This window comes from Jaculus jaculus, chromosome 1, assembly GCF_020740685.1.
Source record: "Jaculus jaculus isolate mJacJac1 chromosome 1, mJacJac1.mat.Y.cur, whole genome shotgun sequence".
In the NCBI taxonomy this organism is placed as follows: domain Eukaryota; kingdom Metazoa; phylum Chordata; class Mammalia; order Rodentia; family Dipodidae; genus Jaculus; species Jaculus jaculus.
Genome location: NC_059102.1, coordinates 233,635,533 through 233,654,527, shown reverse-complemented (window position 1 = coordinate 233,654,527; position 18,995 = coordinate 233,635,533). Strand labels below are relative to the sequence as shown.

Sequence of the window (18,995 nt, the reverse complement as noted above, 5' to 3'; positions counted from 1 at the left end):
CAGGAGCCTGACATACACACTGTGGGAGGAGAAGATGCCCCTTCTGGGTGTCTGGGCACACTCCTTTCTCACGATAGTCCTTCCTCTCTCCCCTTCTTGGGCCTGTGTGGTTATAGGGTCCTTGGTTTCCCTACGGCTCTCTGAGGCCAAGAACTTTGGGGAAGAGGGAGCTAGCTGTGTTCTATGGCACACGGAGCCCGTGAGTGGCTCCCCCCTTCCCCATAGCGGGCTCCAGCGCAGGACCCTGCCAGCAGTAGGCCAGGTGTGTCTTTTCCGAGGGTGGAGGGGAGCGTCTGTGGGTGTCCTCGCGTGATGTGTGGGCCGCTGTGTTTTGAAGGAAGCCAAGCTGATTTTCCTGGCCCATCTCTCCACTGTCCAAAGCAGAAAGTTAAATAAACACAGCCAAGTATTATCACAAGACACGAGGAAAATGAACTTGGTCCCTCTGGGCGGCCCACATCTGGCAAGTATTGGGCCTTTCAGGGTTGTGGAATGAGACAGATGTGGGGGGGGGGGTAGGAAAAAACCAGTGTATTCCTTTTCAAGGGGCATACCTCCCAGGCTCTGTGCCAGCCTTGGCCTTTGAGGGCTTTAGGCATCTTGCCTCTAGTCTCATCCCTACCCACCCAAGGCCCTTTCAAAGGCCTTGCCTTGGGCTGGGCTTCCCTGAGTCTTCCTGGCCCAGCGTGGGCTGGTAGCACAGTCTGTGAAATAGGTCCGGTGCTTTTGAGCCCAGTACCTGAGTTCTCTCCCCTGGCATGGGGGAGAGAGAGGACCAGGGGTACTTTTTGTAGCTGGGGCTGGTCTTGATCTCTCATTGATCCTCCTGCTTCTCTAGTGCTGGGATCCCATGTACCAGCCCACCTGGCTCAGGACCACATTATTTTCCATTTGTTCTCACATGCGTTAGGAAGGTAAGTAATATCACAGCCAGCGTGTGGGTTCGTGAGCTATAGGGCTGAGATTGAAGCTAGGAGAAAGTGAAGTAGATGAAGGGAGTTTGGGGTCTGGAAAGCACCTGTAACTTCAGTGTGTGTGTGTGTGTGTGTGTGTGTGTGTGTGTGTGTGTGTGTTCACTCATGGTGGAAGTATGGAGAGCCTCACCTGCAGAGCTTCCGCCTGTGGGGTCTGGAGCCTGTGCTGTAGCTCCCATGGTGGGTGCTGGGTACAGTGAAGGTATGCAGGTTGTCTTGGAAATTCTGGTGAGGGAAGCTTGGGTGGGAACAGCTGGCAGGTGGGGAAGCAGGAGGTCGCAAAAGCTTCCCCATGGATTTGCTAGCCATGGTGGGTGGGCAAGGGAGGTTCTATTGGGGGGGGCACACACCTGTGCCTATGAAGTGCCCCTTTCAGATGGAACTTATTAAAGGTACTAACTCCTTCAGCATTCTGATTACTCTCACCCTGGGGACATCAGCAAGGCATATGGCATGCTGTGGGAGGCGCGGGGCTGCTCTGGTGCAGGTTCGAGGGCCCGTGCGCGTGTATGGCTGAAACCAATGTTCTGTACCCTGAGAGATGGCCAGCATGAGGCGCTTTGTGCTTTGTCTTCTCCACCACACAAGCGAGCAAGGGTAGGAGGGGGTAATAGAAGGACCGAGAGGAAGACAAGAGCGCCTGCCCCGACCCAGTAAGAACACTTCCACATGAATGCATTCCCCATTGCGTGTGTGTGTGTGTGTGTGTGTGTGTGTGTGTGTGTTTGTGTGTACATGCATCAGTTTTCAGCCAGAGCCTCAGTTTCCTCAGTACATGTTAAAAAAAAGCACATGTATAATAATGCTCGCTCTAACATTTATTTACAGTGTGTGAGCATCGAGGACAAGCTGTTAAGGGCTTGTAAAAACATTAGTTTCTCTTTTATGGTGCTTTTCTTCAGAGGAAAGTGGGGGAAAAAAAAGAAAGGAGAGTGGGATTTTGTTCACTCTCCACAGCTCTGGGTGGGTGCAGTTGTCTTTGTCCTGAGTGGAGGACTGAGATCCACAGCCTGCCCCTACTGTGTGTCTGGACCTGCAACCTTAGTGCCACCTTTTTCCAGTGTACACCTGGTGCCTCCACCCAGTGCTGTGAGTGGGCGTCATGTGACCCCTCCATGCACCGCTGTGGTACCCTCTGCCGGGTCACACTGCTCTTCAGAGTTGGATAGCTGGTGGGCACAAGCCTGCTATTGCCACCAAAACGAATGGGGAACCGGGCCTCACTGTGAGTGCACGTGTGTGTTTGTGTGTGTGTGTGTGTGTGTGTGCGCACGCGTGCATGCACATGGGTCCACAGACCATGCAGCAACAACTGCACGAAAGGAAATACACACATGAGTGAGAAAGTCGACTGCAAGGATGGACAAGATCAGATAGGAGGAAAGCCTGCAGGGGCTGGGGCCCTTAGTGATCAGGGTGGGCGGCTCCCAGAAAAGGAGTTTTCAGGAAATAGCCCAACTCCGTGGAATTTTCTGGGGTGCAAAACAGAGTGTTGACCAACTCTCAGAAGGCATTAAGGTGAGCGCTTTACCTGGCTTGTTTTGCTTTGTCATCAGAACGAATGGGGATTTCTTTGTTCTTTTATGGTGTGGAAACCCGGGCTCAGCGAGGTAGAGTCACACTTGAGGTCGCACTGTAAGCTACAGGTTTGTGGTGGGCCATCTCTGCATCCCCAGGTGCTGTGGAGCCGAGCAGGCTGTGAAGATCCAAGTTTGGGGGCTGGAGAGATGGCTTAGCAGTTAAAGCACTTGCCTGCAAAGCCAAAGGACCCAGGTTCGATTCCTTAAGACCCACGTAAGCCAGATGCACAAGGTGGTGCATGCATCTGGAGTTCGTTTGCAGTGGTTGGAGGCCCTGGCGCGCCCATTCTCTATCTGCCCCTCTCTCAAATTAAAAAAAAAACAAACAAACAAAACTTAAATAAAAATATCTGAGTTCTTTGCTTGTATGATTTAGGCCTCTTGACCAAATCCATTTAAGTTCTGTTTGCCCCACCAGTAAAATGGGCTCTCACCTTTTTTAGTGGGGGGAACCTACATTTTAGGGCCACTGAGAGGATCTGGCATAAGCATGAGGTCATACTGTAGTTAGCTCTCATAGTTCCTCGCTCAGGGAAGGAGGACGAAGCCAAACACCTTGACAGTGGGTCTCATAGCCTAAAAAGGGACAAGTCTTTGTTCTAGAAACTCTGCCCCTGAGAACTAATGCTAAGAAAAACCAGTGTCCATGCTCTCACTGCATGCAAGACGTGTGCGAGTGTGTGCTCTAATGCGGATACTGTGGCACGAGGGAACAGCGGGAAGTTTCCCAGGTACACAGCAACAAGAGATTGGTTACATCAGTCTCTAAGCCTCCTGTGACAGGACGGGCAGTGTCATCTCCAGTGATGGTCTCTGTGGTATGATGGGAAAAGATGCTCAGGGATGCTGAGTTGGAAAGACTACAGAACTTTCTCCATTCTTCAGCTCCATGTGCTGTTAATATCTTTGTAAAGTTGTAATAAAGTGTTCCTACATGAGAAAGATGGTCTTCCAGTTTCTTAATTTTAACTTTTCTATTTCCTGGTTTTTGACATGGCACATGGGTTACTATATCAGAAAGTTAAAATGGTTACTTCTGGGGGCTGGAGAGATGGCTTAGCAGTTAAAACGCTTGCCTTCAAAGCCAAAGGACCCACATAAGCCAGATGCACAAGGGGCGCACATATCTGGAGTTTGCAGTGGCCAAAGGCCCTGGTGCACCCATTCTCTCTCTCTCTGCCTATTTTTCTCTCTCAAATAAATAAAAATAAAAATATTTTTAAAATTCTTTATTTAGTTACTTTATATGTCTGTGGAGGGGGACATACATGTGGAGTTCAGAGGACAAATTCATGACGTCTGTGCTCCACCTTCTTTGAGACAGGGTTTCTTACTGCTGCAAACAAACTGTTAGACTTCATGGGAACATCAGGTCAACTGGCCCAAAGGCTTCAGTCTTGTGCCTCTGATTGTCAGTCACTTTGAGATCACAGATACATGGGCTGCTTTGCATCCAGCTTTATGTAGGTGCTTGGGAATCAAACTCAGGCCAGAAGGTTTTGCAAGTGCTTTTAAACGATGGCGCTAGCTCCATAGCCCCTATGCCAGAAACTTGTATAAGAAGAGAAAAATAAGCCAGGCATGGTGGCAACGCCTTTAATCCCAGCACTTGGGAGGCAGAAGTGGGAGGATCTCCATGAGTTTGAGACCGTCCTGAGACGACGTAGTGAGTTCCAGGTCACCCTGGGCTAGAGTGAGACCCTACCTCAAAAATAAGGAAACAAACAACATACTATCCTTGTTGCTTTGGCAAAATAACTGACAAAAGCAATTTGAGGGAGAAAGCCCTGCTCTGGCTCACAGTGAGGGAACAGTCCATCACGGCAGGCAAGGCGCGGCGGCGGGAGCTCGAGGCGAGGCAGCTGCTCACATTGCACCCGCAGTCAGGAAGCAGAGAGCAGTGACCACTCGTGGTCAGCTTGCGCTTTGCCTTTTATTCAGGCACAGTTAGCATGGCTCTTCCCATTTCAACTAATCTAATTAGGTACTCCTCACAGACTTGCCCAGAAATTTGTTCCCCTGGAAAGTCCAGATCCAATCGTAGGTGCTAACTGTAGGAAACAGTAGAAAAGAACAGCTCCAGGAGAGTTAATTCTCTGTTTCACGTATGGCTTATGTGGGATGAGCTGAGTAGGCCAGGTATCAGTTCGTGTCTTGGCTCCAGCCCCCTTGGCAGTGAGCTGCCCACTTTTTTTTTTTTTCCTCCTGGTTTACTGGTACTCTTGTTCCATGCAATGATGGACCACAAGCACAGTGTTCTCTTGCTTTTCTTCGAGCTCATCCCCCGCCCCAGGGTCAGTGGTCGGGGTTGGATAACTTGAGATTGGCCGTACTAGGAGGCTTTATACTATAGCTAGTGGTGGATCCTGCAAACCTAAGCCTTTTCTTCCCTTAGAGCTGTCTGCTAAACATACCAACAGACAGCTGTCTCCTATTGCTTCACATGTTGCCTTAAGGGGCTTGTATGCTTGGGGACGATGAACTCTTCTCTTAACGATGCCCTGGCACAGCACTTGGGGTGGGAGTTCAAGGAATCTCTGAGCAAGGGGATCCCAGGGACTGGGCAAGGAAGTGCAAGTGAGTTGGAGGCTGGGCTTGTCCTGACTGACCCTCTTCCATCTGGGGCTGGAGCTTCAGCTGGCTGGAGGCAGAAGGAAAGCGGGTTAAGGATCCCAGACCCTGTTTCATGCCATTCCAGTTCCATGCCATCCTCGCTCCACCAGCCCAGCTCTGTGCCATCCCCGCTTTGTCACCCTTGTTCTGCCATCCTAGCTCCAGGCCATTACTGCTCCCATGCCACCCCTGGCCCTGCACTAACCTGGCTTCATGACAGCCTGCCTTGTGGCAAATTGCTTAGCCTCAGTTTTTCTCACCTGCAGATTAATTCACAGGGTTAATACCTGCCCATATATCATGGGAGTGTCAGGCTCGAGGTTTCCCACCTCTAGCACACAGCAGACTCATCTGGAGAAGTACGGGTCCTGGGCGCATCCCCGGAGCGTGCAGAATGGGGTTCTGTACCCCAGGTGCAGCCACTCCTGCTGGCAGCAGTGCTGTGGCAACTCGGGTTGACGCCCCCCGCTCCGAGGCTGGTCACAGTGGGCGACCAGTCCCCTCAGCTGCTTGTTCAGAGTCAGGACACTCAGGCTATAGGTCTGCTTGTCTGCTCCCTGGTGCGCTGCCTCTTCTGTAAGACTCTGTTTTCCCTTCTCTGAATCGGGTCAGTAAAGCTCAGTTTCTGGCAGCAGCTACAGAAGCATCTGGAAGCCTCTCTGTGCTGTATTCTGGCGCAAGGTGTTGGGAAAGGACCCAAGGGCTCCACGTCAAGCTGGCGTCTGTTACCCCACCTGCTCAGGACCAGCACAGAGCAGCATGTCAAGGGCTGCTCTCGCCAGTCTCTGGGGCCCTTGATTTCTCCGGGTCTGAGTTCTCTTCTGACAGAGCTATGAAACATTGTTAGTAAAGAATGAGAAAAGCTGTTTTAGTTCACGTAGGCACCTGTCCAACACATTTGCCATGTTGTCTTTGCTTCTTCTCAGATCCTGATTCAGTTTCTACTACTGTTGACATATCAAGGGGCCTTGACGCTTTTCCATTTCCTTTTCTGATCCTTTGTAGGCTGGACCCTCTCTTCTTTCCTCTCTTCCTTCTTCCCTCCTTCCCTTCCCTCCCCTTTTGCCTGTGAACTGAAGCCCTGCTTGGAAGCTGTTGCAGGGTTTCTTGGAGCCATAGTGGCATCCTGGGGCTCTGTTTCCTCACCAGAAAAGTGTGTATGGGGGGGATAAGGGCTCCCCCATTGGGGCACCGTGAAGGTGAAGGGGAAGGGGTATTGGATGCATAGCGGGGTGCAGGGTGTCACTGTGATTCTGTTCAGGTTGGCGTTTCTTGCTGGTGTAGTCATATACCGTGTGTGTGTGTGTGTGTGTGTGTGTGTGTGTGTGTGTGTGGTGACAGTGTGCATATGTGTGGAGAGTAGGTGTTTCACCCCAGGTGCTTGCAGGCAAATGAAAGGAAGTTTTCACAACGGATCTTAATCACTTTGCGGAGCCTTAGAAAACTACATCTCCAGCTAATGGGACAAAGTGTGGGAATTGGTGGGCCCTGCCCTCAGTGGGTGTGGGCAGGGAGGCCAGGTAGGTTCTGTCATGGGTTGTTTGAGTAATAACTCTTTTTCTAGTGCTTAGAGAAAACTTTGGGCTGGAGAGGTGGCTGAGCCTAAGGGTCTGGGTTCAATTCCCCAGTACCCATGTAAATCCAGATGAACAAGGTGACACATGCATCTGGAGTTCCTTTGCAGTGGTTAGAGGCCCTGACACTCTCATATTCTCTCTCCCTATCTCTCTCTAATAAATAAAAAATATATTAACCCCCCCCCCCCCAGAAAACTAGCACCGGTAGTGGCTTTACTTCACACAACACCATCATCTTATTTAGGGAAGAGCAGAGAGGGGTTCGACCTTGGGTCAGCTGCCCTAGACAGGAATCTGGCCCTGCAGCCCCCACTCCTGAAGGCCTCCTCTCAGCCCCTTTTTCCCTAGGCCTTGAGAGTGCCGAGGACGGCAGGGCAGCGTGGGAAGGACATTTGTGGACTCCAGTGCTTCTGTCTTTGTACTGGGGTGGGGACAGAAAAGCTGGGGTGCCAAATGATCTGGGCTCCAGCTTGGCCTTCTTTGGTGTGGTGACTCTTGGTGGGGAAACCTGATCACTGTCATTACAAGCCCCTCCCTGCTGCTTTTCCAGATGGAGGGAGACCTCAGCACCAGCCAGAGCCCAGGGTGGAGGGGAACATGAATCACCCCAGGAATGTGAGCTGCACTGGCTGCAGGGTTAATCAGCTGAGGAGCATTGTTTCAGCCCTCTGCTAGCTTGGGAGGCTGCTGCTTCTGCTTACAGAGGAGACTGAAGGTCAGAACGGACCCAGTCTAGTCATCTCTGGGAAGCTGTGGGGTTGCTTCCAGGATTGGCCGCAGATAGAACAATCCGGGGAAGCTGAAGTCCCTTATCGGAAATGATGTAGGGTTGATGTAGGGCTCAGAAGATTCTAAATCATCTCTAGGTTATTTATAATCTCTTAACACATTGTAAGTGCTATGTAAATAATTGGTTATTGTTTAGATATTGTTTGGATGATGACAAGAAAAAAGGTCTCGTATATGTTTAGTAAGGTTCATTTCTTTTTTTTTCACCTGCACATTTTTAGTCTTTGCTTGGATGAACCCTTCATGTGAACTCCTGGGTGTGGTAGCCTGGAGGTCTTGCCTGAGATGCAGTGACTCGGGGCCCCTCCTCCTGGAGCCCAGCCCTGGTTACTTCCTTTCCCATGCTCCTTGCAGGTAGCTGAGCTGCTGGGTATGTTCTGGAAGGGCTACTCTTTCCTTGAGCCTGAACTACTTTGCCTTTGGCGATCTTGGACTGTGACAGATGTCTTCTGTTCGCCAGCAAAGCCAGGAGGGAAAGGGAAGAAGGCAGCAGACAGGAAGACACAGGCCCTCAACCCCTCTGCCTGGGGTTCCGCCACGGACGTGACGTTCTGTGCAGATGAAGGGCTGGTTCTGAAGGGGAAATTCTGTGCTGGCTCAAGTGCCCAGCAGTCTGTCCAGAGCAGGCTGCAGACCTATGGCTGTCCTTGGCGGGTCCAGGCCATGGCCTTCCTGTGATGTTGCCCTGTGCTGCTTTGCTGTGCCAAACACTTCAGCTTAGTGATTTACTCTGTAAGAGCGTGAGGCCAGGTAGGAGGGTGGAGAGGGGTCATGATGCCTGAAGAGTAGGCTTCTTTTAAAAAACATTTGTGTGTGTGTGCGTGCGTGCGTGCGTGTGTGTGTGTGTGTGTGTGTGTAGATCAGAGGACAACCTTAAATGTCGGTCCTTCCCTTTACCTTGTTTTGAGACAGGCTGTCTCCTGTTGGTTGCTCCTGTGTGTTTGTCAGGCTAGCTGGCTCTTGAGCTTTGGCATTCTCCTGTTTCAGCCTTCCATCTTCAATGCGCCTTTTGTCTTGTTTTGCTTTTTTAAAAAAAAATTATTTTTTTACTTGAGTGAGAAAGAGACAGAGAGAGGGAGAGAGAAGGAGAGAGAGAGAGAATGGGCGTGCCACGGCATACAGCCACTGCAGATGAACTCCAGATGTTTGCTCCACCTTGTGCATATGGCTTATGTGGGTCCTGGGGAGTTGAACCTGGTTCCTTTGGCTTTGCAGACGAATGCCTTAACCATTAAGCTGTCTCTCCAGCCCCTGTTTTGCTTTTTGATGGTGCTAGGGATTGACACTTGGCCTTGGGCTTCCCATCCACGAGGCAGACGCTCTGCCATGGGGTGCCACCCTTGGCCTCATGTATGCTTTTTTGTTCCTTAATCAGTGATGTTTTGGTTCATACTTGACAATGAGACGTGAGGCCTTTGAGGCTCACTTATCTAGGCTGGTTGGGGAGATAGGGCTTCCCTAAGTTTGAGCTGAGGAGAGGGAGTTATGTGTCCTTGCCTCGCTCACCACCTGCCCTGGTAAATGGGGGACTTGAGCCACCATGAGACCAAGGTGAACCCAGTAGCCCTGCAAGGGTGGCATGACCACCAGCATAGCAAAGCGGAGCAAACAAGGGAAGACTAGCGGGGTCGGGGCCAGTGTAGAAAACTCCTGAGTCCAGTGGTTCTTTAGGTTTTTTTTTTGGGGGGGGGGGCTGGGGTTATGAGAACGGGGAGAGCATTTTATGTGTAATTTCTGATGGAAATGATATGTCCCCCAGAAAAATGCCCATTGCACGGGCTTCCTGAAGCTACCACTGACTAGAGTACTTGTCCCTGTTCCCTGGAGGGCGGAACCTTCTCAGCCTGCCCCCACGTTGCTCTCTGCTCCAAACTCTGCAGTCCCCGGTGCCCAGAACAGAACAGGGTCACGGGTACGTCGCAATCTCAGTGGCGCTAGGTCACATAAATTAGTTACCTGTGGCTGCCGAGGAGGTCTCCAGAAAGCCTTTGAGCCCCTGACTGGTGGGCAGTCCCTTTGAGGTGCTCCTAGGCTGGCCCTGTACCAACTGGTTGATTGTCCCCAAAGCATTCAGTCCTCAAGGTTCCCTGTGCCTCTGCAACAGAATTCCAGTCTAGGGATGTGGTAGGGGGAAGATTGAAGTTCAGGGCACCGGAGTGCATGTTGCCAGGGTGGGCTCACCCTTCCCGAAGCCAACACCTGGTGTGCCCAGCTTGGGAGAAAATCCTTTCCATAGCCATAGCATTAGGCAGGGAAGGGCCTTGAGTAGGGTGGAATGGGGGTGGAGGAGTTACTTTCCTCATCAAGAATTCATAAAGGGTCGTGTGCTCATACCTTCAAAGGACATAATGTGGGCAGAGGTGGCATCTGGGTAGGTGTGGCAGCAGTTGTGAGAAAATGCATTTGTGCTCCAGACATGAGGCCAGTTGGTGCACGGGTCCCTTGCTGAGCAGGGGCCTCCCTGTTCACTGCAGGAAGGCTGCCCTCCCTCCCGGTCTGTGGTGCTGACCTTCCCAGCCAGCCAGCCAGCCCACCCAGGATTGTTCTCTACTCTGTAGTCTGTCTGCAGTTTCTCATCCCCAGAACAGTCCCTTCCCTAGGGGCTAGGAAATGGTGGATGTGTTCACATTTGCTTTCCCATTATGACCGAAACCAGGTCCTTACATGGGGAAGGCTGAATGCCTTTTGGGGACACCCTCAAAAGTCAATGAGATGGCTAGAGAGATGGCTTAGTTGTTAAGGCTCTTGCCTGCAAAGCCAAAGGACCCAGGTTCGATTCCCTAGGACCCACGTAAGTCAGATGCACAAGGTGGTACATGCATTTGCAATTCGTTTACAGCGGCTGCAGGCCCTGGCTCACCCATTCTCTGTCTTTTTCTCTCTCTGCCTCTCTCTCTTTCAAATAAATAAATAAACAAACAAACAGACAAGTAAATATTTTAGAAATCAGTGAGAGACTTGGGAGGCAAGACTTTATAACTCAACAGACTTGTATGTGTCCACTGTAGGGGGCTGTTTGTCCCTATACCTGGGGCACACAGAGGACAGAGGGAAAACAGATGCCATGCATGAACACTGCAGTGCCTGTGACTCTCAGTCTGTGGGGACCCACCCAGACCTTGCTGGAGGTGTCCAACAAAATGGCGGCACAGGGACCTTTCAAAATGGCAGCAGCCGCTTAATAGCCTTAAATGCCGTGCGCACGCGCAGGTGAAGGGCGAACTATGGAGAGCTCTGGGCTCTCGGGGGACAGGTGTGCTCCCTTCCATGGGGTTTGCTTCTGGTTACAGTCATCCTAGTGAGTATATCATTTTGCCAGGTGTGAAGTCCTGGTTCATGTTATAGAACTGTGATAGCAAACCCACCCCAGATGTAGCTAGCAGGGCGGAACATGGCTCTGGTCCTGTCCCCATCACCACCACATCTTACCGGCTTGATTATGAGATTCTGCCGGAGACACGTGGCCAGCATTTTTTGGCCTGCTAACCCCCCTCCCAACTATTCCCGCATGTGCCATGTCTGAGGGCTGTAGTGGGGAGGAAGAGTGGGTAGACGGGCAAGGGGTTTCAATCCACGGTACCACACCCACCCTAATGTTTGTGCCAGCCTCCGGCAGATAACAGTCCTGATGTTTGCAGGGCAGCTGCTTATGTGGGCACAGTGCAGAGTCCTCCCATTTGATCCTTCCAGTTGCCCTCAGCTTCGATACCCTATCATCTCTATTTTTTTGAGATGGGAACGCAGAAGCTCAGAGTTTAGAGAGTTTGATCAAGGACACACAGCTCAGAGACAGAGAGAGCCTGGGCTTGAACAGCCACTTCACTCCCTCTTCTCATTGGTTGGCTGCTCAGCATGCTGAGTTCTTGGCGGCAAGCTGAAGCCATGGCTTTCCTACCTTGAGCAAGCAGGACTCTGGATAGTGGTTTTGGTGCCCTGGTTTACTGGGGAATACTCTTCAACACAGGCGACCCAGGGCCGGGGCTCAGACGCAGCACAGGTGACCCGCTGTGAGACCTCAGGCATGCCCTGTCATCTGTTACGACTCAACTCGGGGATGGTTGAGAAGACCTGAGCACAGTGCCTGGCTCTCAGTGGGCATTCAACCACCCCAGTAATAGCATCGGGGGGCCAGAGAGGTGGGTGGCTCTGGTTGCTTTGGCCTGCACGTGTGTAGAGCTGCAGAGCCCATTAAATCTGAAAAACACCATGCACGCACATTTTTGGCTTAAACAAAGTTCCATTTACAAAGTCCATAACCCAGCTTTAATATTATTATGTGCTCCAGACTGGGATGGATTCCAGGACAAGAGTGCTATTATACTGGATAGTGTTTCTCCCATGTTCTCCTTGTGCGTGGCCTCTACTAGTTTGGTTTCAAGTGCTGGGGTCTGGGGTGGAGGGGACCTCCATCCCTGTCTTGCCTCATTCCATGGGGCCCAGGCTGGAGCAGGGAAAGCAAGCTGTCTTCTTTTTTTGCCATCCCTTGAGCTGCGGTGCTCAGATGTACTGACTTAGCCACACTAGCCTCTGAGCGCCCTGAGGTCTACCTGAAAGTCAGGTGTTCGTGTGAGAACCAGTGTCCTGCACTTGACCAACTTCCGACTGACTGAGGGAGCCTTCATATCTCTGTAGTGCGTGATGTGGCCCTTGGGAGGGCCGAATGCCTGCAGGATTAGGGACTGTTCTGAGTCAAGCCTCATTGCTGTTGGTGGCAAATGGCCTGGGCATGAGCGTAGATATTAATGGCCGTAGCACTGAGTGGGCAAAGAGTCTGGCATCTCTGGTTGGAGACAGTGCTGTGGCTGATTAGTAATGTCTGCCAGGGCACAGGGTTGTGGAAACCATAAATGACACAGTAGTTTATTGCTGTTTGTGGTTTATTCTGATCACTGCGCATCTCTGTAACATGAACAGGATCTTCCTTATAGGCTCTCTACCCCTCCCTTGGTTGTGGGAATCATATGAAGCCCCCCCCCCACCAATGCTCCATAACTTCATTGCCCAGCGCCCCACCTCATGACCTGTGGTGTGCACCGTCCAAACTCACGGTCTCTCTGTGTTCTCTTCTAGTTGAAGAGGGGGAGGCCTCTGACTTCTCGCTGGCCTGGGATTCCTCCGTGGCATCAGCAGGTAAGTGCCCGAGGGCTAGTGGAAAGTTGCTGGAGACTTGGTGGGGCCTGGCCCAGGGAACTCAGAAAGCCACCCAGATGGTTATGGAAACAGTATTCTTTATGTCACATTCCTGTGTCTGGTCCAGACTTCCCCATGTAACACAATTATATATCAATTCCACATGGCCAGTAAAATCCATTGCATATGGAGACTAGAATGCCCTTCTGCTCCTGAGGGCCGCAGTCACATGCCCAGGCCTGGAAGCTCCAGATCTGGGTGCCACTGCATACTTCTTCCCATCTCATTGCAAAATCTTCAGCCTAAACCAGCATTTCTGTTCTTCCATTCCTGGTCCAAGCCCAGCTCACGTCTCCAGGGGGAGGTGATAGAGGGAACAGCCCAATTTGGGTGTGTGTGGTACTGATGGGTGACAAGATCGACAAACAATGCCTTGGGCTTTTCCACCTCAGCTCCTCATCTTCCTGGTTCTGTGTCACCAAACTGATGATGGTTGAGGTTTTTCTGACCGCTGTGCCTTGTAATGTGGAGTTACCTGTGGAGTTTGAGATTGAAAGTGGCTTTGGGGCCCCTGAGAGCTCGCGTGCGGGGGCTCCACATCAAGCCAGTATTTCCCATGGCACTGGCACCCTGGTTCTCTGTCTAGCATGTGACAGGCTTTCTTCCTTGTCCCCATCAGCTGCCTCTGTGCCAGGCCTATCCCAAGATCTTGACCTTCTGCTCCAGGTTCAGACCCAGGCTGATCTGAGGAGACCGACCAGAAAGCCATTAGGTCTGGTATTGTAACTGGGGAGACTGAGGTGTGCCTTGGGTCCACGTTTAGGTGTCCGCACATTCAACACTGTAGTGGTTCCTCAGAGGTTTGGTTGATGCAGGTGTGGGCCTTGTTATGTCTGTGAGTGATCCCCTCCATGGGTGGGGTTGGGGGTACTTCAGTTCTAGGGAGCAGGGGCGTGCAGTGGTCAGGGGCTGTGGAGCTTTGTTGTGTGGGGGTGATGTAGACTTAGGATTACGGAAACTGTTTAAGACTATAGCTCTAGACAGAGTACGGGTGTATGTGTCTAGGCTGTGCCAGCCTCCTGCGCCCAAGCCTCCTGGCCTAGGAAGGCTCTCTGCCCTGTCTGTGGGAAATCCTTACTCCTTTCCTCGCCTCGCGGCCTTCTAGCTGTTTTCCTGGTGGTAGTGAGGGTGATGTGGGTGATGGGAACAGTGGTGGGGTGCGAGCGAGGTGACATGGTGGTTCTGTGGTGATGGAGGAAGTGACAGGTTTGCAGGCTGTAGCCCTAGGTGGTGGGACATCTCCTGGTCTGCAGGAGACAATGGTGATGTCTGTTGTTGGGCCCCCACTGCCTGTAGCTCTGTGACTCCACAGTGCAATGGCCAGTTCCTGGGCCTTCCTGGGGTGCCCAGGAGTGGGAGGAGTTATGGGATTTGGCAGTTTTCCAGCCCACAGCTGAACACACATCATACACACAAGCAGGAAGCAATGGTCTCCTTGTAAGTCCCTCTTGCCCTGGGCACCCCATAGCCATGGCACTCTGTGATGTCGGGCGGCTTTGGGGCATGTGCTTAGCTATGTGGACAAGGGAGTTTGCAGGCCAGAGCTGACCATGGGCTGCTTTGCTGTCTGTGGCATGTTGGGATTCATGTTTTTATTTCTGTGTTTGTGACGGGGCCAGGGAAGTGACTATGGGCACACCAGGGCCTCTTGCCACTGCATATGAAGTCCAGATGTATGGCTTTAAGTTGTTACTGGGGAATTTAACGCTTGCTGCCAGGCTTTGCAAGCAAGTGCCTTCAACCCATGAGCTATCTCCTTACCCCAGCCCCATAGTAATTTTGTACCAGCATGTGCTTCCACAACTGGCTGGGATGATTTTTAAAATTAATTGTTTAATTAATTAATTAATTGAGAGAGAGAGAGAGAGAGAGAGAGAGAGAGAGAGAGAAAAGAGAATTGACATATTAGGGCCACCAGCAAATGAACTCCAGGCACATGTGCCACCTTGTCCACCTGGCTTACATGGTTACTGGGGAATTGAACCTGGGGTCCTTAGACTTTGTATGCAAGCACCTTAACTGCCAAGCCGTCTCTCCAGCCCTGGGATGATTTCTTTTTTAAATAGCACATGGTTGTGATAAATTCTCTTTCTTGTTATGTTGGACTTGGGTTGTAAAAAAAAATTCATAAGTCCTGAGTGCAGGCTCATAAGCTGTTTCCAGTTCTGGGGTAGGCTGAAGTTAGTGTGACAGGCGGTCCTGAATGTGGGTGATGGCACATTTATTGAGTACTTACTTCGTGTGTGTGTGCCAGGCACAGAGCGAACACTTTTCCCGTTAGACCATTGTGACAGCTCTGTGAGGCAGCGATCTTTCCAGCGGCCACACTGTCGCTCTCCCTCGGGCTGGTTTGGGGCCGTGTGGTGGGGACAGGACCAAAGGCCTGGGGGAAGCTGGTTGTCTAGTTCTGTTCGCTGAACTGAGAAAATGTCACACGGCCACGCTAGCAAATGGAGGCAGGCGCCAAGGAGGTTCACGGGGAGAAGAGCCTCCCCAGCTACCCTTGGCAAGCCACTGAGAATTGCTGCCTTCATTTGCCAGGGGAGGGGAGGGGCTCGAAGCTCAAAGTAGTGTGTTTGCAGCCCCCAGCCAATGCTCTGTGGACAGGGACTCGAATGAAGGTCCTTCTGCAGCCAGGGTCTGCAGCCTTGCCTCTGCCCGCCTAGCATGGGGAGTGGAGAACTGAGCAGGACCTAGAGATGGCATCAAGGGAGCTTGGCATGGTTTGTGGAGTAGGCTCCCTGGCCACGGTGCACATAGCTGCATCTTCTCCAGGACTCACGGTGGCCGGGAGAGCAGAGAGCTGAAGGCATCAGGCAGCCTCTTTTCTGCAGGGCCACTGGTTGTGCGTGGTGCCCTTGCCCGACCTTGCTTGACATGGACAACTCCAGTGAAGACACACAGCATGAGGCATGTGGGTGCACTCCTCCCCGGCCTCCTTCGCCTGCCTGCTAGCTGAGCCCTGCAGTAACTGACCTTTCCATCCCTGCCCCTGGACTGGGCCTTGATAGTGAAGGACAGCCTGGCTTTGCCTGGCAGGAGAGGGACAAAAGGACCTGGCAGTATTCTCTGGCCTGGCAGTGGGGCTGCCTTGTGCCTCTGGGCTGCCAGACACGACATTGCTGATGGCAGAGCCTGGGACAGGTTCTCGTGTTCAAGTGGCAGTCTTGGCTGTTTGGTGTTTTAAACAGGCCATTTTCCACAGGATTCTGATTTTCCTTATCCACAAGAGCAAGGAGCTGTTGTGATTGGATGGTTGGTATATTTGGGGTATAGGTGATGTATGCATGTGTTGTGCATGTATTAGTGTCTTTAGTGTGTGTGGTATATGTATATGTTGTGCGTGTTTGGTGTGTGTCAGTAGTGTGCTTGTGTTGTGTTGAGGTGTTTATTGGGGTGGTGAGTGTGTGTGTGTGTGTGTGTGTGTGTGTAGTGTTAGGGTCTGTGTGGTAGATGTGTGAGGTGTAAGTGTATATGTGTTTATGAGGATGATGTGTTTATGATATATGTGTTGGGGTGTGTAAATGGAGTGTTTGTGTGGTCTGGGTGTTGTGGTATATTTATGGGTTTTTGTATGTGTGGTGTGTGTATGTGATTGGCATGTGCATGTGGTATATGTATGGTGTGTAGTGTGTGGCGTATATGCAGTATGTATGTGTGTGAGGTGTGCATATATTAGAGTCAATTTAAGCTGGAGAGACATTCTGAACCTTTTTTTTATTGTGCATGCAATGGTATGCGTACATGTTTGTATGTGTGTGGGTGCATGTGTATGTGTCCATGTGTGTGGAGACCACAGGTCCATGTTGAGTGTCTTCCTTACTCTTTCCCTTATGTTTTGAGATACACTCTTTCACTGAACCTGGGGGGGGGGGAGAGAGAGAGAGAGAGAGAGAGAGAGAGAGAGAGAGAGAGAGAGCGAGAGAGAGAGAGAACATCGAACATTCCAGGGCCTTCAGCTGCTGCAAACAAACTTGAGATGTGTGTGTGTGCCACTGCATCTGGCTTTACGTGGTACTGGGGAATCAAACCCAGGTCATTAGGCTTTGCAGGCAAACACCTAAATGGCTAAATCATCTCTCCAGACCATTGTGTTACTTTTTTTGGTATATATATCTACATCTACATCTACATCTACATATATATATATATTTTATTGACAACTTCCATAATCATATCCCATGGTAATTCCCTCCTTCTCCTGCCCCCACTTTCCCCTTTGAATCTCCATTGTCCATCATATCCCCATCCCCTTTCAATCAGTCTCTCTTATTATTATGTATTTTTAATTTTTTTTGTTTATTTTATTTATTTGAGAGCTACAGACAGAGAGAGAAAGAGGGAGGGAGGGAGAGAGAGAGAGAGAGAAAGAGAGAAGAAGGGAGAGAGAGAATGGGCGCGCCAAGGCTTCCAGACACTGCAAACGAACTCCAGACGCGTGCACCCCCTTGTGCATCTGGCTAACATGGGTCCTGGGGAATAGAGCCTTGACCCGGGGTCCTTAGGCTTCACAGGCAAGTGCTTAACTGCTAAGCCATCTCTCCGGCCCAGTCTCTCTTATTTTGATGTCATGATCTTTTCTTCCTATTATGATGGTCTTGTGTAGGTAGTGTGTGTTACTTCTTTGCATCTGGCTTTATGTGGGTGTCTGGGAATTGTACTTAGGTCTGCAGGCTTTCAAGCATGCACCTTCGATCACTGAACCATACATCCCCAGCCACACAAGTCATAGCTTTAAATGTGGTTTATTGAGATTATGTAATTCAGCCTATTTAAAGCATGTTATTCTGTTGCTCTTATACACACAAGAGTTGTGTGGAATTATTACCTTCCAGAGGACTCAGTGCCATCCCTAGTGGAGGGTCAGCTCTGGCTCGGGGCAGGTCTTGGTCAGTGGAGTAGTTCTTTGGAGGCCAAGGCTTGGCCGACATGGTAAGCCAGGCTCTCAGCCACCCTCCCTAGCTCTCTTTGCAGTACTCAAGTGTTAGGTTTGGGGGCACTTTGAAAGTGGGCACCTGTTTGAGTGGGAGCATGCAGGTGTCTGTTCTGGGCCCCTTGTAAAGGGTATGTGGAAGCTTTTAACTTTCTCTTGGACCTGGTTCTGGGTAGGTATTGGAGGGTGGTCCCTACCAGGATCAAAAGAACAGCCTTCACCCTCTGTAGTCTGTCACCTCCAAGTTTTGGCCAGTGAAGTCAATGGAAATGTCTGGAAAACTGGGCCTTGTGCAGCAGGGAGCGGGGGCTGCTTGGGTCCTGCGGCCTGTATTTGGTCAGAGCAGGTAATGACTGTTATTCCTTCACAGGGACACCGCCTGTAGCATCTTGGACTTCTCCACATGGGCTGTGGGCCATCCACGGTCTTCCGGCCTCTTCCAGTCCCGCTGACCTAGAGTCTAGGTCTTAGGTGCAGGCAGGGTGGGTCACAGTGGTCATTGTCCCCAGTAGCCCACCCTCCCCTTCCGTACTGCTCTTGAGGTGGGCTCGCTGTGACTGATCTAGGGGGACATGGCTGTGCTGCTTTTGGGTGTGGCTCTCTAGCTGGTTGGGTGACTCTGTGGGTGGTTTTATTCTCCTTTGGAGTTGCTGTTAGGGGTACCAGTACTTTTTAACTTTGCCTTTGTTTCCCCTCCCTCCTCTCCCTGCCTTCCTTCCTCCTCCCCTTTTTCCCAGACAGTCTTCTGCCCTTGGGCTGCCAAACTCCCTTCCTTAACCCCCCGAGTTCTGGGATGACAGGCATGTGCCACCACACCCACACCCAGCTCATTTTTCCTTTCAGTTCTGAAATCAAGCCTGGCAGGATTGTCTCCTTCCTTTCTCTTCTTCACCATCCCCATGGGATCTCTCACCTTGAATTCTTCATCCAGTGACTCTCCTACTCTGGTTTCCCCAGGGGAAAATGTTCAGCCCTATCCCCATGATTTCACCCTGGAGTTCCCTGGCTATGAGCCACAGTGGAGGCTCCTCAGGCACCCCGTGGCTCCGGGCTGCTCTGGTGGGTGTTGCTTACCTTTTGTGCTCGGTCCCCCACCCCTCACCTTCTTGATGAGGACCAGTGGACATTCTCAAGGAGCAGGGAAGTCTCCCTAAAGAGATGTAGAATTTCCCAGCATTTTTTAAAAGACTTATGAAATGCGTTTTTATATGGGGCCAGCTGGGGAGTTTCTCATTAGCTCGGCTGGGGAGTCTGTGGGGAGTTGAGCTAAGTGGAGCCAGGCAGGCTGGATAGGAAGACACGGTGGCCCCAAGCTTACCAGGGGGAGCGTGCTGGGCAT

General features: G+C 51.3%; 1 protein-coding gene across 1 annotated transcript in view; it reads left to right on the top strand.

Annotated features, from left to right (window-relative positions):
* Positions 1–18,995, top strand: part of Znf423 (zinc finger protein 423) — a 317,240-nt gene that overhangs the window by 28,912 nt on the left and 269,333 nt on the right. The window contains exon 2 of the mRNA XM_004664840.2: positions 12,604–12,663. The gene's annotated coding sequence lies outside the window, so the exon portion shown is untranslated. The remainder of the gene's footprint in view (positions 1–12,603; positions 12,664–18,995) is intronic.